The 14,590-nt window shown below is 39.0% G+C and overlaps 1 long non-coding RNA gene across 1 annotated transcript; it reads left to right on the top strand.

The window, feature by feature from the left end:
• Window positions 1-1,492: 1,492 nt before the first annotated feature.
• Window positions 1,493-13,006, top strand: LOC121384227. Its single transcript, XR_005959363.1, has 3 exons — window positions 1,493-1,770; window positions 2,515-2,758; window positions 12,627-13,006. It is a non-coding gene; the product is annotated as an uncharacterized LOC121384227 (long non-coding RNA).
• The last annotated feature ends 1,584 nt before the right edge of the window (window positions 13,007-14,590 follow it).

Below are 14,590 nucleotides of genomic sequence, written 5' to 3'. Positions count from 1 at the left end.
GAAAACTTGCAATTCTCTAGCGATACGTAAGACAAAGTTAAAGCCCCGCCCATGTGTGGTAATTATCATATTAACGTTCAAGATGGGGTGGATGACAGCTCTTGCCCCAGCCTGCGATGTTGGACAGCAGACCATTGGTTTAACCATGGCATTTAATTTGTAAATGCTAAATCTGGTTTGCACAAAATTATTTAGAAGCAGGGTCGTATCCATCTGGAATGAACTAGAGGAGGTGTGGGTAAAGACACGGCGGTGAAGGATGAGGGTTGGTGTGTGTGTGTGTGTGTGTGTGTGTGTGTGTGTGTGTGTGTGTGTGGGCTCTAGCCCTCCCCCAATAATAATTGAATCTAGAATATTATTGGTAGTAAATCGTAAGGGTGAGATGCATTTTACTTGTAGAATGTGCAGGAAATTGAATTTTTAAACAATTACAGGGGAGCATACCCCAACCCCCTAGAAACTTTGCTTTGCTCCCTCGATCTCAGACAGTCCCCCTTCCAATGTCTACTTGGTATCGCCGTACCTGGGGTAGGCAGTTTCAAACTAATCAAAGCACAATGAATAATTCTAGGATTTTCAAAAGGGCAGTTTCAAACTAAAAAAAAAGAACTTTTAGAGCGCTCGCTTGAGTTCTTGCATCGTAGGATCGAAGGATCGAAGCATCTTAGTAGACACATTTTGTTACCCCCCCCCCCCCCCCACCCCACCCCCATCCAGTCCCAACCAGTGCACCACAACTGGTATATCAAATCCCGTGATATGTGCAGGGGGTATACATGCAACTACTGAATTGAAAGTTGTATATAGTGCTGATGCACTTTAAATTATGTGGAAACGTTTGTTTATTGTGCTGTTGTGTTTAAGGGAGTAAGGAGTAGGGGCAGCTACCTCGACCCACCCACCCCCCCTCCCCCCCGGATCCACGCCTGTTGAAAGGGATGAAGGATACATTTGTACTCTTTTTCATCCTAAAACACAAACTTAATTAAATTAGTTAAATTTAATTTTAGTTTAAATTATCAATGAGCAAGTCGAACGTGTTTCGAATCGCCCTGGTGGTTGTAGTGGCTCGAAATTAATTTTATGCAAGATGTACGTATATAGAAATCTAGGACTAGCGGCTTTAATAACGAGTGGAAACAAAAGCATATAGCGGAATGATATACTCAGCAAAATTAATTAAGGGCCAGTCGATATTTGATATATGGTGCAAAATAGGAAAATTAATTTTCTTGAAGACAATAAAGAAACAAACAAAAACCCCAACAACAACAACAACAAACCCCACCAAAAAAAACCCAACAACAAAACCCCCCACAAAAAAACACCACCCAAATACGAAAAAAAACCAACAAAAGAAAGAAAAAACCCACCCCCAAAAACCCAACAAAAGAAAACTAAACAAACAAAGAGATATTTTAAAATAATAATAATAACAACAAAACAAACAAAACAGAGAAGAAAAAACAACAACACCCCAAACAAACAACAAAACAACATGAACACTATGCCGGTAATAATAATTCGATATTGTTTTATATTCAGTACGCATAACGCCGGTAGGGGTCCGTTTTGTTTACGTGTAACTGTTTGTTGTGATGGAATCGATGCGAGCCGGCAGACTGTACCAGCAGATATAGATCAACGTGCACACGGTTGCCGTAATTACCTGGAAACACCTGTGAGGCTGACGTAGCTAACCACTAAATGTTACTGAAGAGACCGCAAACTGTTCCCGTCGTCTGGTTGTAGCCAGTTTGTGTGAGGCAGGTGAGAGGTAAAATAGTTGTGGTTTCCCACTAACCATCCTTATCGCAAACCGCAGTGTTACATAGTAAACACACACACACAAGATACAAGTAATAGGGAGTGACAGACACTTGTAAATGAAGTCCCGGACAGTTCGGCATGTAGTCGATTATATATATATATATATATATATATATATTGAATATTTTGTTGTTGATTTCTGTCATTAAGGTAATAAATGAACGAACGAAGAAAGGAACGAAACACGACTGAATCAAATAACCAACCAACTAAACAATCAGTCAATCAAAGATCGATTAATCAATCAATCACTCGATCAATAAATCAATCAATCATATTTTTTAAAATGAAAAACGTTTGTTTTGTTTAACAAGACCACATTTTAAAATAATTACATGAATAAAAGAATGAGTGAACGAATGAATGATGAATAAATGATTGAATGAATGAATTTATGAATGGATAACTGATTTATGATTGATTTTATAATTTCGACTAATGTGTTTTAAAGGTAGAGTTACATCATTATTGCATAATAATTATTAGAACCAATAAAGACACTTATTTTATATAAAAAATTAACACTGGTTGTTGATACGTTCTGTACGTTACACTATTTAACACAATTACAAAAACAAGCTTAAGTGTGTAAACTATTTATACTGAGATCGAATATAATTTCTTATGAGTGTTTTTGTATTTAGTACTATAGAAAATACACGTTATATCTATTTCTTTTGACAGATCGTCCATTACGTTAGTCAGGATATAACTGACAGTGGTAGACATGACATGAGGTGTGATTAGTTGTAGGATCGATCACCATCTATGGCTTCCCGTTCCAACCAGGGCCCTGTTCCACGAAGCGATCTTAACCTTAATATCACCTTAAATGCATAACGACTGTATACACTTAAGGTGATCTTAGCGCTAAGATTGCTTCGTGAAACGAGGCCCAGGTTCAGCAACTGGTACATCAAATACCGAGGTAAGTACTGTCCTTACTTCTGTTTATAGGAAAGAGCGTATCTAAAAGATCCATTGCTGCATTTTTGGTAGGTGTAGCCCATTTAGCGGCAACAAGATATTTTTTTTATCTCTGTCTCGACCAAGCGTCGAAATAACCATCTGTTAGCCACCGAATAACCGACAATGTTAAAACTTTGTTGAGATGTCATTTCTATCCTTTCCTTTCTATATTTCGTTATTATTAAATAACCCCACCAACCGACATTGTATGTACGTTATGAGACGTTTTGCGGCCATCCGCCTTCCCTACCCTACCACCCACCCCAAAACAATCATATAAAAAATATTATAAAAACCCACCAAAAATCTCTCACCTCCGCTTTCCAGTAAACAGATGTTTTGTATTTATTATTAAATAAGTCACTGCCGATTGGCTAATTAAAGTTTTAAAACAGTTAATCCCCAATTTACCAATCGATGATTTTTGTTTTGTTAATTTGAAAATTGCCATCGTCAATGTGCATGACGGTGGGGTTTTTTTTAACATTCACACCAGGTTAACATGCTATGAGAGTTTCTCGTTCGTACGACTGACTGCAGTCACAGATAACATGTTTCAACCATGATAAATACACAGCATCGCGTGTGTATTCCACTGGCTGGCTTCCACGTTATCCTATTAACGTTAAGACTAAGTTCATTTACCCAAACAATCCCAAGCCGACTGGTAATCATTCAAGCGTAACTGTCTTTGTTGCGCTCCATAGAAATATAAATCCACAAATTATTTTGTGTTTCTTGTGTTTTTTTGTTTTTTTTTCTGTTTTCTGTTTTTGTTTTTTTAACATTATACAGTGTAAATGAGGCTATTTATTGTAACAAAGAAGTGCTGGAATGCTTGCTGTGTTCTCTTGGCTTGTTTCATTTACACATTACATAGCATTACGGGCAGGACGTAGCCCAGTGATAAAGCGCTCGCTTGATGCGCGGTCGCTTTGGGATCGACCTCCGCCGGTGGGCCCAGTGGGCTATTTCTGGTTCCAGCCAGTGCACCACGACTGGTATATCAAAGGCCGTGGTATGTGCAATCCTGTCTGTGGGATGGTGCATATAAAAGATCCCTTGCTACTAATGGAAAAATGTAGCGGGTTTCCTGTCTAAGACTATAATATGTCAAAATTACCAAATGTTTGACATCCGATACCCGATGCTTAATAATCAATGTGCTTTTTTTTTTTTTACTACACAGCATTAGGTTAATATTCATTATGTTTTATTTGTGCTGATCGCATTCATTACAGCGTGCATTTTTCTTCAGTCTTTACTATACGGTTTAATACGACGCAATAAATAGATGGTTTACGGTATACCTAGTAAAATCCCATCCAACGGCCATTTCGGTTCTTAGACCACCCCACTATATAATAGAACAATCTTTTAAACACCGGAATATTTCCTTTTTATTTTTTTAGTAAAATACTCCAGGTATTAAGAACACCACGGTATTACAGAATATGACCAATGGTCGTTTTAAACATATTTTGTCCCGACCACAGATTACCTATCCTGTCACACAAGTGACAATAAAAATTGCTCCGTTGTCTTCAGCATGGTTTTAAAGTTAATTATGTGAAGCTCAAACAACTGTAATTAAAGAGTGTTTATTTTGATTTAGCTGGAACGTCAGACAGGGTACGAAAGGAATATTAGCACCTTTGTACTTCTAGTGGAAGTACACATGTATTGCTTTCATACTCCGTCTGTCTCTTCCCTCCTATCTCTCCCCGTCGCTTTTGTCTGTGTCTGCCTAGCTCCCCTCCCTCTTTCTCTGTAAACCCTCTCTCTCTTTTTCTCTCCTCTCATACATTTTTTTCTCTCTCTCCCCATCTCTCTCTTTCTCTCCCGCTATTCCCTCTCTACACCATTCTCCCTCTCTGTCTGTATGTAAGTCTGTCTCTCTCCACCATTCTCCCTCTCTGTATGCAAGTCTGTCTCCTCTCTCTCTCTCTCTCTCTCTCTCTCTCTCTCTCTCTCTCTCTCTCTCCCCTCTCTCTACACCATTCACCCTCTCTGTCTGTATATAAGTCTGTGTCTCTCTCCACCATTCTCCCTCTCTGTATGTAAGTCTGTCTCTGTCTTTCTCTCTCTGTCTTTGTCCCTCTCTGTCTCTCTCTCTCTCCGGGGGTGTATTTCGTCACGTTACCTGTACGTGTTATTGCCATGTGTCGTAACAGCGATCACCCTCGCCATGCGGTGAATGCAATTTACGACCACCGGAGAAACGAAGAAGCAAGAATCTTTTGTCGGCTCACATATACAGTATTCGCCAAACCGCACCGACGCTAATTTCATATAGTTATCAACGCTCCAACTGGTCTTGTGTAACTCTCACATGACATAGAAGAAACTGGGTCGACACGGTTAGCTGACTTCCTGTCTTATCTCTCAAATATTTCTTCCCACACTTTGAAAGTTTCATGCATCGCTTGTCATGAAGGGGATTTTGGAACGTTTTGTTAGTTTGTGCTTAGCAGTAGCTTGGAGTTTTTAGATGTAATAATAAATTATTGTTTTTTGTGTGTCAGTTTTAAGTTTAATTTAAGTTTTCAATTAAAATTTTAAAGTTTAGTTTTAGTTTTTACTTTGGAATTCAGCTTTGATTTTCGTTTTGAGTTTGTTAAGTTTATTTTGATGTTACTGAATGATTTCAGGTCGAATTGCAAACACAGTCCAGTCCACACATCCATTCCATATCACTCGGAGTCAACTAGTTGGCGAACGTTAACGTCGCTCGCTATCACCGAGCACGGGGCTAATACTTTAAAGTAAAATAAAGTTTGTTTTGCTTGACGACACCACTAGAGCACATTGATTTATTAATCCTCGGCTATTGGATGTTATAGGAATTTTGACATACAAATCCGCTACATATTTTTCATTAGTTGCAAGGGATCTTTTATATGCAGCATCCCACAGACTGGATAACACATACCACGGGCATTGATATACCAGTCGTGGTGCACTGGCTGGATCGAAACATAGCCCAATGTGTCGACCGACGGGACTGGTGTTTTAAAGATACCCATATCAGCATTCACACTGCTGAACATCGTGCCTTAACAATGCTCACTAAAACTATTCCGATCGACACTTAAAAAAGATTCAAACATTTTGTTTTTTATAACTAGTAAGAATCTATTTTTTTAGTACTGCTAAAACTATTTTTAATGTTAACCCCTTTGCCGGACAGTGTTAAACTATTATCTGAGATAAGTATATATATATACTTTTATGTGTATTATATATACATAATATGTACGTTTATTGTTTTACGTACATTCACTGATAGACTCATAATTCCTGAAAGGAATGGCTTATGTACTTGTGTAGTATATTTTTAACGCGGTTCGGAGTCATAATAATAATAATAATAATAATAATAACTTTGTTTAATGAGGGAAACACGTTTAGCACAAGCTAATCTTCCACTGGGCCATTAGCAATACATTGAACTACTGGTAAAGAAAAGACATATAAACTTAGTATGATTAATTACAGAACTTCGTGTTTCTTCCCATCGACTGCTCATTGAACAAGGCAGATATTATAGCAAAAACAATCCACAAAGAAACTGTAAATTGTGCAATAAGGACGACATAGAAGATGAATATCACTTTATTTTGATATGTCTATTGTATATAGATCTACGATCTCCTTATATTATTGGTTCAAGTCATCGGTGTATAAAATTGTACAATTATTATCTGTTAAAAAAAAAGAAGAATTCTGTAATTTTGGTAAATATCTCAAACAGGCAACATATTTACGTTCTCAACTCATTCGAATGTCCATCCTACAAATACACGATCTCTCGTGTATATATTTCTGTTTATGTATCATTATATATTTTATGCCTATGAGCCACAAGGCTTAAAGCAAATATTCCATACCATACCATACCATACCATACCATACGGTTATATGGCGTCAGACATATGGTTAAGGACCACACAGATTTTGAGAGCAAACCCGCTGTCGCCACTACATGGGCTACTCTTCCGATTAGCAGCAAGGGATCTTTTATTTGCTCTTCCCACAGACAGGACAGCACAAACCATGGCCTTTGTTGAACCAGTTATGGATCACTGGTCGGTGCAAGTGGTTTACACCAACCCATTGAACCTTGTGGAGCACTCACTCAGGGTTTGGAGTCGGTATCTGGATTAAAAATCCCATGCCTCGACTGGGATCCGAACACAGTACCTACCAGCCTGTAGACCGATGGCCTGCCACGACGCCACCGAGGCCAGTATATACCATGCCATGCCATGCCATGCCATGCCATGCCATGCCATGCCATGCCATGCCATGCCATGCCATAGCATAGCATAGCATAGCATAGCATAGCATAGCATAGCATAGCATAGCATAGCATAGCATAGCATAGCATAGCATAGCATAGCATAGCATAGCATAGCATAGCATAGCATAGCATAGCATAGCATAGCATAGCATAGCATAGCATAGCATAGCATAGCATAGCATAGCATAGCATGCCATGCCATGCCATGCCATGCCATGCCATGCCATGCCATGCCATACTATGGCATGCAATATAATACCATACCATACCATATCATACCATACCATACCATACCATATCATACTACCTCAATTAAATGCATGCATACAAATTGACAAGAGATACGCAGAAACCAAGAAAGTATAAAAAGTACCAATACATCTAATATTATGACGTCAAGTACAGCCTTGTTTGCCTTATGTTCACAAGTTTTGTTGCACCCACAGGACTGCTGGGATAACGAGCTTAACCTAATAATAGCATTATATAAATAAAGACTTTTTGTAAGTTCAAAATATCTCGATTAAGTAAACTTTTCCAGTGAAGTGATTTCTGGTAGTAATTCGTTGAATGAGTGCCAAAACGTAGTACTGGCAAATAAACAGCAGTTTATTTTTCTCCTTTTATTTTCGAAATGAGAATATTTGTAAGTTTTGTTTCGAGTTAAGATTGTAAGAAAAGAAGGGAAAAAATGTTTCTTCATTTAAAAAAGACAACAGAAAACAACACTCGCTAAAAGAAACATTAGCTCCACAAAATACCCCTAAAAACAACCCCCCCCCCCCCCCCCCCCCCATAAAAAAACAACAAAACAAACACATTTAAAAACAAACACCCAAAGCAAACACAACGAACAACAAACAAATACATAAAACACTGAAAAACGAAATCAAGGAAAGAAAGAAAGAAAGAAAGTAAGAAAACACATAAGAAAAACAAAACAGAAAATTTTAGATTTTTAAAATAAAACAACAAAGAAGCAAGGTTTCATCCTACTTATATAACAAAGATGCTGTATTAATTGGTCTCGTGCTAAAATCGAATGATATTTCCACTGCCAGTTAATAACGCGTTGTGCTACCGACATATAATGAATATAAATCAATACAGTTCGGCATCACGCACGCGCTGGTCTTCGTGCTAAAATTGTTAAAACATGAAATTTATCATTAAACATGCGCTGTTGCATCGCTGCGATTATCAAAGTCGTGGTTGTTACCAATTTGCAATATTATCGCAATGAAAGTGAAACGTATAGTGGCTTAGCTGGCGTTATTAAAGGTTCATGTGCCACTGGTATTCAGGCCCGTAGGGGCCGGGGTCGGAGCGGTGCGTTGTGCGTAAGGGTGGGGGTCTCTGTCGAGGATTAACATGCACTTTTTTGTCCTACTTAATATAAATAAAGGTAAAAATATGGCTCTTCCACTATATTTCTGTTTATGTATCATTAGATATTTTATGCCTATGAGCCACAAGGCTTAAAGCAAATATTCCATACTATACCATACCATACCATACCAAAGAAAGAAATGTTTTATTTAACGACGCACTCAACACATTTTATTTACGGTTATATGGCGTCAGACATTTAAGGACCACACAGATTTTGAGAGGAAACCCGCTGTCGCCACTACATGGGCTACTCTTCCGATTAGCAGCAAGGGATCTTTTATTTGCGCTTCCCACAGACAGGATAGCACAAACCATGGCCTTTGTTGAACCAGTTATGGATCACTGGTCGGTGCAAGTGGTTTACACCCACCCATTGAGCCTTGCGGAGCACTCACTCAGGGTTTGGAGTCGGTATCTGGATTAAAAATCCCATGCCTCGACTGGGATCCGAACCCAGTACCTACCAGCCTGTAGACCGATGGCCTGCCACGACGCCACCGAGGCCGGTATATACCATGTCATGCCATGCCATGCCATGCCATGCCATACCATGCCATACCATGCTATGGCATACTATGGCATGCAATATAATACCATACCATACCATACCATACCATACCATACTATACCATGCCATACCATACCATATCATACTACCTCAATTAAATGCATGCATACAAACTGACAAGAGATACGCAGAAACCAAGAAAGTATAAAAAGTACCAATACATCTAATATTATGACGTCAAGTACAGCCTTGTTTGCCTCATGTTCACAAGTTTTGTTGCACCCACAGGACTGCTGGGATAACGAGCTTAACCTAATAATAGCATTATATAAATAAAGACTTTTTGTAAGTTCAAAATATCTCGATTAAGTAAACTTTTCCAGTGAAGTGATTTCTGGTAGTAATTCGTTGAATGAGTGCCAAAACGTAGTACTGGCAAATAAACAACAGTTTATTTTTCTCCTTTTATTTTCGAAATTAGAGAATATTTGTAAGTTTTGTTTCGAGTTAAGATTGTAAGAAAAGAAGGGAAAAAATGTTTCTTCATTTAAAAAAGACAACAGAAAACAACACTCGCTAAAAGAACATTAGCTCCACAAAATAACCAACATAACCCTAAAAACAACCCCCCCCCCCCCGCCCCCATAAAACAACAACAAAACAAACACATTTAAAAACAAACACCCAAAGCAAACACATCGAACAACAAACAAATACATAAAACACTGAAAAACCAAATCAAGGAAAGAAAGAAAGAAAGAAAGAAAGAAAACACATAAGAAAAACAAAACAGAAAATTTTAGATTTTTAAAATAAAACAACAACAAAGAAGCAAGGTTTCATCCTACTTATATAACAAAGATGCTGTATTAATTAGTATCGTGCTAAAATCGAATGATATTTCCACTGCAAGTTAATAACGCGTTGTGCTACCGACATATAATGAATATAAATCAATACAGTTCGGCATCACGCACGCGCTGGTCTTCGTGCTAAAATTGTTAAAACATGAAATTTATCATTAAACATGCGCTGTTGCATCGCTGCGATTATCACTGTCGTGGTTGTTACCAATTTGCAATAGTATCGCAATGAAAGAGAAACGTATAGTGGCTTAGCTGGCGTTATTAAAGGTTCATGTGCCACTGGTATTCAGGCCCGTAGGGGCCGGGGTCGGAGCGGTGCGTTGTGCGTAAGGGTGGGGGTCTCTGTCGAGGATTAACATGCACTTTTTTGTCCTACTTAATATAAATAAAGGTAAAAATATGGCTCTTCCACTATATTTCTGTTTATGTATCATTATATATTTTATGCCTATGAGCCACAAGGCTTAAAGCAAATATTCCATACTATACCATACCATACCATACCATACCAAAGAAAGAAATGTTTTATTTAACGACGCACTCAACACATTTTATTTACGGTTATATGGCGTCAGACATTTAAGGACCACACAGATTTTGAGAGGAAACCCGCTGTCGCCACTACATGGGCTACTCTTCCGATTAGCAGCAAGGGATCTTTTATTTGCGCTTCCCACAGACAGGATAGCACAAACCATGGCCTTTGTTGAACCAGTTATGGATCACTGGTCGGTGCAAGTGGTTTACACCCACCCATTGAGCCTTGCGGAGCACTCACTCAGGGTTTGAAGTCGGTATCTGGATTAAAAATCCCATGCCTCGACTGGGATCCTAACCCAGTACCTACCAGCCTGTAGACCGATGGCCTGCCACGACGCCACCGAGGCCGGTATATACCATCCCGTGCCATGCCATGCCATCCCATGCCATGCCATGCCATGCCATGCCATGCCATGCCATGCCATGGCATACTATGGCATGCAATATAATACCATACCATACCATACCATACCATACTATACCATACCATACCATATCATACTACCTCAATTAAATGCATGCATACAAATTGACAAGAGATACGCAGAAACCAAGAAAGTATAAAAAGTACCAATACATCTAATATTATGACGTCAAGTACAGCCTTGTTTGCCTCATGTTCACAAGTTTTGTTGCCCCCACGGGACTGCTGGGATAACGAGCTTAACCTAATAATAGCATTATATAAATAAAGACTTTTTGTAAGTTCAAAATATCTCAATTAAGTAAACTTTTCCAGTGAAGTGATTTCTGGTAGTAATTCGTTGAATGAGTGCCAAAACGTAGTACTGGCAAATAAACAACAGTTTATTTTTCTCCTTTTATTTTCGAAATGAGAATATTTGTAAGTTTTGTTTCGAGTTAAGATTGTAAGAAAAGAAGGGAAAAAATGTTTCTTCATTTAAAAAAGACAACAGAAAACAACACTCGCTAAAAGAAACATTAGCTCCACAAAATACCCCTAAAAACAACCCCCCCCCCCCCCCCCCGCCCCCATAAAAACAAAACAAAACAAACACATTTAAAAACAAACACCCAAAGCAAACACAACGAACAACAAACAAATACATAAAACACTGAAAAACGAAATCAAGGAAAGAAAGAAAGAAAGAAAGTAAGAAAACACATAAGAAAAACAAAACAGAAAATTTTAGATTTTTAAAATAAAACAACAAAGAAGCAAGGTTTCATCCTACTTATATAACAAAGATGCTGTATTAATTGGTCTCGTGCTAAAATCGAATGATATTTCCACTGCCAGTTAATAACGCGTTGTGCTACCGACATATAATGAATATAAATCAATACAGTTCGGCATCACGCACGCGCTGGTCTTCGTGCTAAAATTGTTAAAACATGAAATTTATCATTAAACATGCGCTGTTGCATCGCTGCGATTATCAAAGTCGTGGTTGTTACCAATTTGCAATATTATCGCAATGAAAGTGAAACGTATAGTGGCTTAGCTGGCGTTATTAAAGGTTCATGTGCCACTGGTATTCAGGCCCGTAGGGGCCGGGGTCGGAGCGGTGCGTTGTGCGTAAGAGTGGGGGTCTCTGTCGAGGATTAACATGCACTTTTTTGTCCTACTTAATATAAATAAAGGTAAAAATATGGCTCTTCCACTATGGAGGCTGTGACCCCCCACCCCGAGAAGTTGTGCCTCCGCTACCTCACCTCGAGATATCGTTCCTGCAGGCTGTTATTACGTGTTATTTCCGACTAGTAGTTAGTTGTATAGGTCTTAACATTTTTGTTTGTTTTATTTATTGACACCACTAGAACACATTAATTTATTTATCATCGGCTTCTGGATATCAAACTTTTAGTAATTCTAACATAATTATTATAGTCTTAGAGGGGAAACCCGCCACATTTTCCCCACATGGTACATACCACGGCTTTTGATATGTCAGTTGTGCATTGACTGTAATCACAAATAGCCCAATGGGTCCACTGACAGAGATCGATCCTAGACCAACCGTACATCAGGCCAGCGCTTTACCAACTGGGCTACGTCCCGCCTCTCCGCCTCCGATGAAGGAAATGGTTTATTTAACGACGCACTCCGGTCTTGTAATCCACTTGACTATTCCTTTTAGTTATATTAGCATTTCTTAACGAGTTTGAATAATAAATTATGTATTTCAAGCGACATGACCACTCATATTTTGTTTTGTTCTTTTTATGTTTTTTTTTTTCTCTCTGAATATTTCAGTTGCAGCTGACTTGTCATCGCAGCTATGACCAGAATACAGCATGTATTATGCATGTTTCCGATACCAGTGGGAAAATCGCCGTTCCCCACCAGCGGGCACAGTTTCTTCCAATCTAATTAGCTCTTCATAAAGATGGGAAATCACCCATGCGCAGAAACAAATTTTGTCTTTTTATCAAAGATGATCAGCCATTAGTCAAGGGTCACGTGACACGGTCAGGGTGGATCAAATTTCGTCTCGGGTCACGTGATTGATTAGCTCACGACCATCTAGACTTGCTCCTCCACGGTCATCGAATCGATTATTTCCTGATATTTTTCATGTCCGGATACTAGAGGCCAGTGACAGCTGATTTTGTAATTTCAACATCTTCAGATGCAGGCTGAAGGGAAGAGAAATCGAATTCAAAAACAAGGAATATGATAGAAACTAAAGGGAAGAGAGAGAGAGAGAGAGAGAGAGAGAGAGAGAGAGAGAGAGAGAGAGAGAGAGAGAGAGAGAGAGAGAGAGAGAGAGAGAGAGAGAAGAGTTTCCTACAGACAGGGCAGTGAACACCACAACCGCCGGTGTAGCAATCATCGAGTGTCCATATAAACAGGATGGGGTTAGATATACCACCACCGGCCTCGATGGTATCGTCGTTAAGCCATCGGACATAATGCTAGTAGGTACAGGGTTCGCAGCTCGGTCCCGGACCCACCCAGAGTTTTAACGACTCGGTTGGTAGGTGTAAGACCACTACACTCTCTTTTCTCTCACTAACCACTAACAACTAATAACTAACCCACTGTTCTGGACAGACAGCCCAGATAGCTAACGTTTGTGTGCCCAGGACAGCGTATTTGAACTTTAATTGGCTATAAGCACGAATGAAATGAAAAGATACCACCAGATCGCCATTCCCCGTGTCTCTATTTTGTGCAGCCACTTAATATAGTCCTGTTTAGAAAATAGATATTCATTAAAATATATTATTATTCAAGTTCCGGCCGGATTACATCTCGCTTCGTTGTGAATAATCCTCGAAAAACTAACTTGCTTTTGTAGACTATAACTTTGCGATTAAAAAAAAAATTTTTTTTTTATAATTGAATCTGTATATAAAATGAAAGGTGATTTACCATTATTCATTGGCGACACTAAAACCTAGCGTCTTGCGCTTTCCATGTTCGTTCTTTCCAAGAATTCGTCTGCCCCTACCACACCCCCACAACAAATCCTAGGTACGGCCCTGGGTACCACGCCCTGATTCCATTTCCCCAACCCCTTTGTTATCTTAGGTTACAAATGGGGCAGAAGATAAGGATAGAACAATTACAAAAAATCCAATTTCTTTTTTTAAAAATCGAGGCACAATGATATAGAATATTGTGTGTCTATTTACTGAACAAAAGTCAAAAGTTAAATTTTGTTTTGTTTAAAGACATATCAGGAGCACACTAATTTATCAATGATCGGAAGGAAGAAAATGGTTTATTTAACGACGCACTCGACACATTTTACTTCATGGGCTACTCTTTTCGATTAGCAGCAAGGGATCTTTTATACGCACCGCTTCATAGACGGATTAACACATACCACGGCCTCTGATGTGCCAATCGTGGTGCACTGACGGGGATCGACCCCAAACCGACCGCGCATCAAGCGAGCGCTTTACCACTGTGCTACTTCTCGCCCTCAATGATCGGCTACTGGATGTTAAACATTTTGATAATTTTAAATATAGGTCTTAGAGTATACCCACTACATAGTTCCAGTAGTAGTTAGAGACAGCCTTTGATATACTAGTCGTGATCCACTGGTTGGGTCGAGTCTTAGAGTATACCCACTACATAGTTCCAGTAGTAGTTAGAGACAGCCTTTGATATACTAGTCGTGATCCACTGGTTGGGTCGAGTCTTAGAGTATACCCACTACATAGTTCCAGTAGTAGTTAGAGACAGCCTTTGATATACTAGTCGTG

The sequence above is a fragment of the Gigantopelta aegis genome, chromosome 10 (genome assembly GCF_016097555.1).
Source record: "Gigantopelta aegis isolate Gae_Host chromosome 10, Gae_host_genome, whole genome shotgun sequence".
Classification (NCBI taxonomy): Eukaryota; Metazoa; Mollusca; class Gastropoda; order Neomphalida; family Peltospiridae; genus Gigantopelta; species Gigantopelta aegis.
Note: the sequence above shows the minus strand (reverse complement) of the source record. Positions and strands in the feature narration are given on the sequence as shown.